This window comes from Octopus bimaculoides, chromosome 3 (assembly GCF_001194135.2).
Source record: "Octopus bimaculoides isolate UCB-OBI-ISO-001 chromosome 3, ASM119413v2, whole genome shotgun sequence".
NCBI lineage: Eukaryota > Metazoa > Mollusca > Cephalopoda > Octopoda > Octopodidae > Octopus > Octopus bimaculoides.
The window spans coordinates 30,837,420-30,843,437 of record NC_068983.1 but is presented as its reverse complement, the minus strand read 5'-3'; the positions used below and the strand labels follow the sequence as shown (position 1 = coordinate 30,843,437).

The window sequence follows — 6,018 nt, the reverse complement described above, 5'->3', positions numbered from 1 at the left end:
TTATTATTATTATTATTATTATTATTATTATTATTATTATTATTATTATTAATGTTATTGTTATTATTATTAAGGTGGTGAGCTGGCAGAATTGTTAGCATGCTAGGTGAAATGCTTAGCAGTGTTTCATCTATTTTTACATTCTGTGTTCAAATTCCACCAGGGTCAACTTTGCCTTTTATCCTTTTGGGCTTGATAAAATAAGTACCAGTTAAGTACTGGGATCAATGTAATCGACTTATCTCTCCCCTGAAATTGCTGGCTGTGTGCCAAAATTTGAAATCATTATTATTATTATTATTATTATTATTATTATTATTATTATTATTATTAATATTTGTCCCAAATGCAAAGAGAATTATATTGGTGAAATCAACAGTTCCCTGTGCCAACATGCAAGAATCTATAGACAGTACATCAGACAAAAAAAATTAATGCAAGATTCTTCTGAGCATGCACCTGGAAATATGTGGGAGCAGCAGATTCAAGATCTTTCCTTTCTACAGATGCCCAATGGATGGCCCAAAATACCAGAAGGCAATGGAACTAACTACATTTTATAACAAAATTTTACCAAAGCTAAATGTGTATGTAAAAATTATATTTATGAGAAATCCTTATTAAAAATATTAATTTCCTAGATGAGCCAAACCAGATTACCACTGGATATTATTGTTAATAAAGTTCTCATTACTGTTACTAAAACAACTGGAACATTAACACACAACACACATATGCTTCAACGTACACACATACATTTAAACACACACACACACACACACACACATTTAAAAACCTTCCAAAAGCAATTTGATAGATTCTACTTTCTACATGACAACTGATCAAAAATTTGCCAGTTCACAATGTCTGAAAGAAATTTAAAGCAATTGACAAAAATTTGACATTTTTGGCCTGTAATCAATTTCAACCATTCCAGAAAAACCACCCTCTTTTTCTTTCTTTCTTTCTTTTTATCATTTTTCTTTCTTTCTTTCACCATGCCTCTAAAAATTCCCCATACACAGCTTACACGCAGATACATATTAACACACATATATATAGATTTAGAATAACATTTTTTTCAGCTAACTCATATATGTAAAAGGTATGAATTTTCTAAAAAACAACACATTCATAATGACTTCCCGAAATGGGACAAAAATGCTAAATAAATAGTTTTTATTCAAATCCTGACTATCTTCTTTTTCTTAATATATATACACTTCTTAAAGTTTTCTCTTGTATCATCCTATGTTCTATATGTTTTGCAGAATGATACATTAAAGAGCTTTTTATTATGAGTACTACCAGATTAGTTGAATCCATATATTGTGACTTAAGTGTGTGTGTGTGTGTGTGTGTATGTGTGTGTGTGTGTGTGTGTGTGTGTGTGTGTGTGTGTATATATATATATATATACATATACATATACATACATATATAATGTACTGTTCTGTGATGGTAAGATCAACAAAGAGTACCCCACCTGATGAGAGGTAAATATATATATATATGTGTGTGTGTGTGTGTGTGTGTGTGTGTGTGTGTGTGTGTTAGGGATAAAAATCCAAATTTACAGGGGAAAATTCAATTTAATTTAGCAAAATTAAAATTAAATTAATTTCACAAAATATAAATATATAATTTAGAGAAAAAACCACAATTATTGAATTCATCCATGAAAATCCACAATCACATATAGAAAAATTTAATAAGTAAATACACTAAAAAGCCCTATAATAAAAATCAAAAAAGTACAAAGTAATAAATATTAAAATAATAATAATAAAAATTAAAATAGTAATAAAATAATAATTATTTTAATATTATTATTTTATTATTTTAATATCTATTATTTTAATATTTATTACTTTGTACTTTTTTGATTTTTATTATAGGTCTTTTTAGTGTATTTACTTATTAATTTTTTCTATATGTGATTGTGGATTTTCATGGATGAATTCAATAATTGTAGTTTTTTTTCTCAAAATTATATATATATATATATTCACACACCAGTGATATTATTAACCTCGATATTTCAAAAATTTCATTTGTTTCTCTCTACAGCTGTTTCAATGATTCTTGTGAAAATGTTTTCAGCTATATGATAATTACAAAATTAATTGTAGCTATCATATTACTTTAATAACTAAATTTTTTTAATAACTACAAGCTGAATGTGATGTGGATGCTATTTTCTCAGTAACATTTTTTGCAGTACATAGGCACTTGTTCAATGTATGCATAATATAAATGCTATATTTGTACAAAATATATTTATAATTATAGAATGGAAGACCATGATAACTGATAGTATATAATACTATTAAATATGAGATGTGTAATTAAGATATACTGTTAAGAGTGAAATTTATATTGTATATGGGATGAGTGTGAAAGCATAAGAACTTGCTGAAATTATTCCAAGTTTTGAAAATACTTACAATTATTCTTATTTTGTGCTAAACTGAATTTAATTTTCTTCTTCAGTTAAATTCAGAGATAAATGTGGTTTTTTCTTGTTATTATTATTTTAAAAATTATTTAATCAAAAATGGAAGAGTGGCTCCATTGATCTTAGTAAGTGATCTCAAACTGATATGGTTATTGCTGTTTAACCCAGGGCAATCCTCATCCAGTAGAACTTATGATCTAAATCATTCAAGCTATGACTATCCTTCCTCTTTTTTAGAAAGTATATCTTATTTCTTTTTTGCCCACAAGGGGCTAAACATAGAGGGGACAAACAAGGACAGACAAAGGGATTAAGTCGATTACATCAACCCCAGTGCGTAACTGGTACTTGATTTATCGACCCGGAAAGGATGAAAGGCAAAGTTGACCTCAGTAGAATTTGAACTCAGAACATAACGGCACACAAAATACCGCTAATCATTTCACCCGGCGTGCTAACGTTTCTGCCAGCTTGCTGCCTTTTTTAGAATGTATATCTAGGAATACATTGACCAATGGGTCCATTCCTTTTTAAAATTATAGTATATGATCTGTTATATTTAGCAGGTCAAGCAAGCAGGTTGGTACCTACTCTCATGTTGTTTTGTGATGTCTGTAGTAGTTGTTACTCTAAGCATAGTCATCCATCTTTTATTCAGATGCTGTATAAAAGATCATTTGTAAGTTCCAGCTGATAGAGTCAGTGTAGTTGGTGTTCAATATGAATATCTGTTGGGAAAATGCAGCTCAGTAAAGAACTAACAAACAGCAGTTTATATGGAGATGTGATAGAATGTGAGTCAGAGAAAGAGAGCCTCTAGCGTTAGATAGATGGAGTCCATATGTGAGCATATTTACTAAGAGTTTCTTATTCTCTGGTTCTGGACATGACCAAAATATTTTCTAATACTGATGGCAACACCCTTTGCTTTTGCAAAAGTTCTTAAAAGCATGACTAGTTTTGTGATACAGAAAAGCTGTTCTCTGCTAGATATGATTATAGAATCTCAAAATTCAGACATCACTCTAATTCAACATTTTCTGTTTGTTAGTAAATTTATTATCCATCTGAAAATTATAACTTTCCCCTCATTTGTCACTTAAAATAGAAAAAGCTATAAAGAAAATGAAATGGTTCAATTATTTCTGCTTTTCAGACATGTTTTATTGAATGAAATATTTTTGTGTTAATAAACTCGAAAGTAGTTTTGTAAATAACAAAATGTCTTACATTTGTTATCTATCTATACAACTATCTAACTGGAAATTCTGCAGTGTACACATATATGTGTGCGCGTGCGCACACACACACACACACACACACACACACACACACACACACACACACACACATGCATAGTCAAAAGTTCTCATTAATAACAATAGTTTGTTCAAGACATAGAAATGGTCCCCTATGTATTTCTAATTTTTCATTGGTGTGTTATATTAAAGCTAGTTTGCCATGCCATGATTCAGTCTTAGAACAATTGATTATCAACACTGATCACTTATTCCTTCAAACATAAGGTACCATTGCCCATTTATTACTTATCCCCACCATATTTTCTTTTGTAATCTTCTGGGATCAATACTATGGTACTTTTGCAGTTTCACTTGTAGTGTTATTTTGTTATCTAATTATGTTGTTGAAGTGTTATGTTACTTTCAACATTTTAAATGTGGAATTATTCAAGTTAAGTAAAATTTTCATTGATGATAATAATAATTTGTTCGAGTCATAGAGATGCACTCTCCATGTATTTTTCTTCCCCCATTTTCTCCTGCATCTGCCCTGCCACCACCAATTGCCTTTATAACTTCTATATGATATGCTCTCCCAGTGACTCATCTGCAGCAACTATTTTTTCCTGCATGTTTATATCTAAGATGTGTGTATGAGTGTACCTGTGTGTGTGTGTGTGTCACACACATGCACATACACATATTTAGTTAGTGACTTCTAACATAGAGTAAGAAGGACTTAGAGATACAAACCAGTCAGGAAAAGGAAGATAGGGATACTTAAAGATCCATTGGAAAATCAAATGTTTGGAGAAATACAAGTTGAAGTACACACACACACACACACACACACACACACACACACACACACACACACACACACACACACATGTTGTGAAAGTGCATGGCACAGTGGTTAGAGCATTGGGCTTACAATCATGAGGTTGTAAGTTTGGTTCTTGGACCAGGATGTGTTTTATTTTCCTTATTTCACATTGCATAAGTTCACTCAGCTGTAGAAATGAGTTGTGATGTCACTGGTGCCAAGCTGTATCAGCCTTTGCCTTTCTCTTGGACAACATTAGTGGTGTGGAGATGGGAGGCTGGTATTCATGGGTAACTGTTGGCCTTCCAGAAACAATCTTGCCTGGGCTTGTGCCTTGGAGGGGAACTTTCTAGGTGCATTCTTATGTTCATTAATGATTAAAGGGGATCTTTACCCATACCAGCCTGTCACCTGATCAACTATCAATCTAGTGGACACAGAAGCCAGATTCCCTACTTCTCAGCAGAAAACAGGACATAGAGATGCTTGTGAATATAAGCTGATGAAGAAAGTACAATGTAACAGAGATTAGTAGTTAGTGACTTCTAACATAGAGCAAGAAGAAGAAACCAGTCAGGAAAAGGAAGATATGGAAGCTTAAAGATCTATTGACCAATCAGATGCTTAGAGAAGTACAAATTGAAGTATTTGACAAGAAGAAAAGGGGTTAGACATATAACACAGAGGACAACTGGAAGTTCCTATGGAATAATCAACTGAAGATTTCAAATCAAATCTGTGGCTCATGCAAAGTTTCTGTTAGTCTGAGGGTGATGTAGAGGTGGAATATTGGAGTAAACAGAGTCATAAAAGTGAAAAGACCAGCTTGGAAATATTGAAAAAAATGGGGGCTGTAGAGAAGTAGCTAGAAAAGAAACTAAGTAACAAGTGTCTTTAGCAAAGGGAGAAGCAGTAAATAAGAGGTTCGCTAATGTTTCTACAGTATGAGGACCAGAGGCATAAGATGTCCTGGGTTGCTAAGCAATGTATAAGGAAAAATTGAGATGTTGTAGGAGAGATGTGTGTAGGATGGATAATGATACACTTGCACTTAAGCATTCTGAAAAGAAAGCGCATAGGAGTGTTACCATAAAATGGCTTTTAACCCTTTAGCATTTAATCCAGCTATATCCAGCTCAAATATTCTACCTGATCCAGCATTTCACACCTACCTTACAATATCCTTCTAAAAATATACAAACACATCATTGAAATCTCAAAGCTACAAGATAATGCATAATTAATTCAAAACAACATGAATAAATAAGCATCACACTTGACAAAGAAATTTAAATACAAAAGAGTTAAATGTGGAAGACACCTCATCACTGCTATTTTATTTCTCTTTTCAGTTTCACCTTGATTACTCCCATTCTCTCATATACATGCATTCAAACACACACTTTATTTTTCTTAGACATTCTCTTTCTCTCTCTACTCTGCTCTCTATTGTTGTTATAAACGCAGCACAATTTTGTCAGTGAACAGGCCGT

The 6,018-nt window shown here is 32.1% G+C and overlaps 1 protein-coding gene across 1 annotated transcript in view; it reads left to right on the top strand.

Moving 5' to 3' along the window:
* Window positions 1–6,018, top strand: part of LOC106868473 (NALCN channel auxiliary factor 2-like) — a 267,882-nt gene that overhangs the window by 59,592 nt on the left and 202,272 nt on the right. The gene's annotated exons all lie outside the window — the stretch shown is intronic.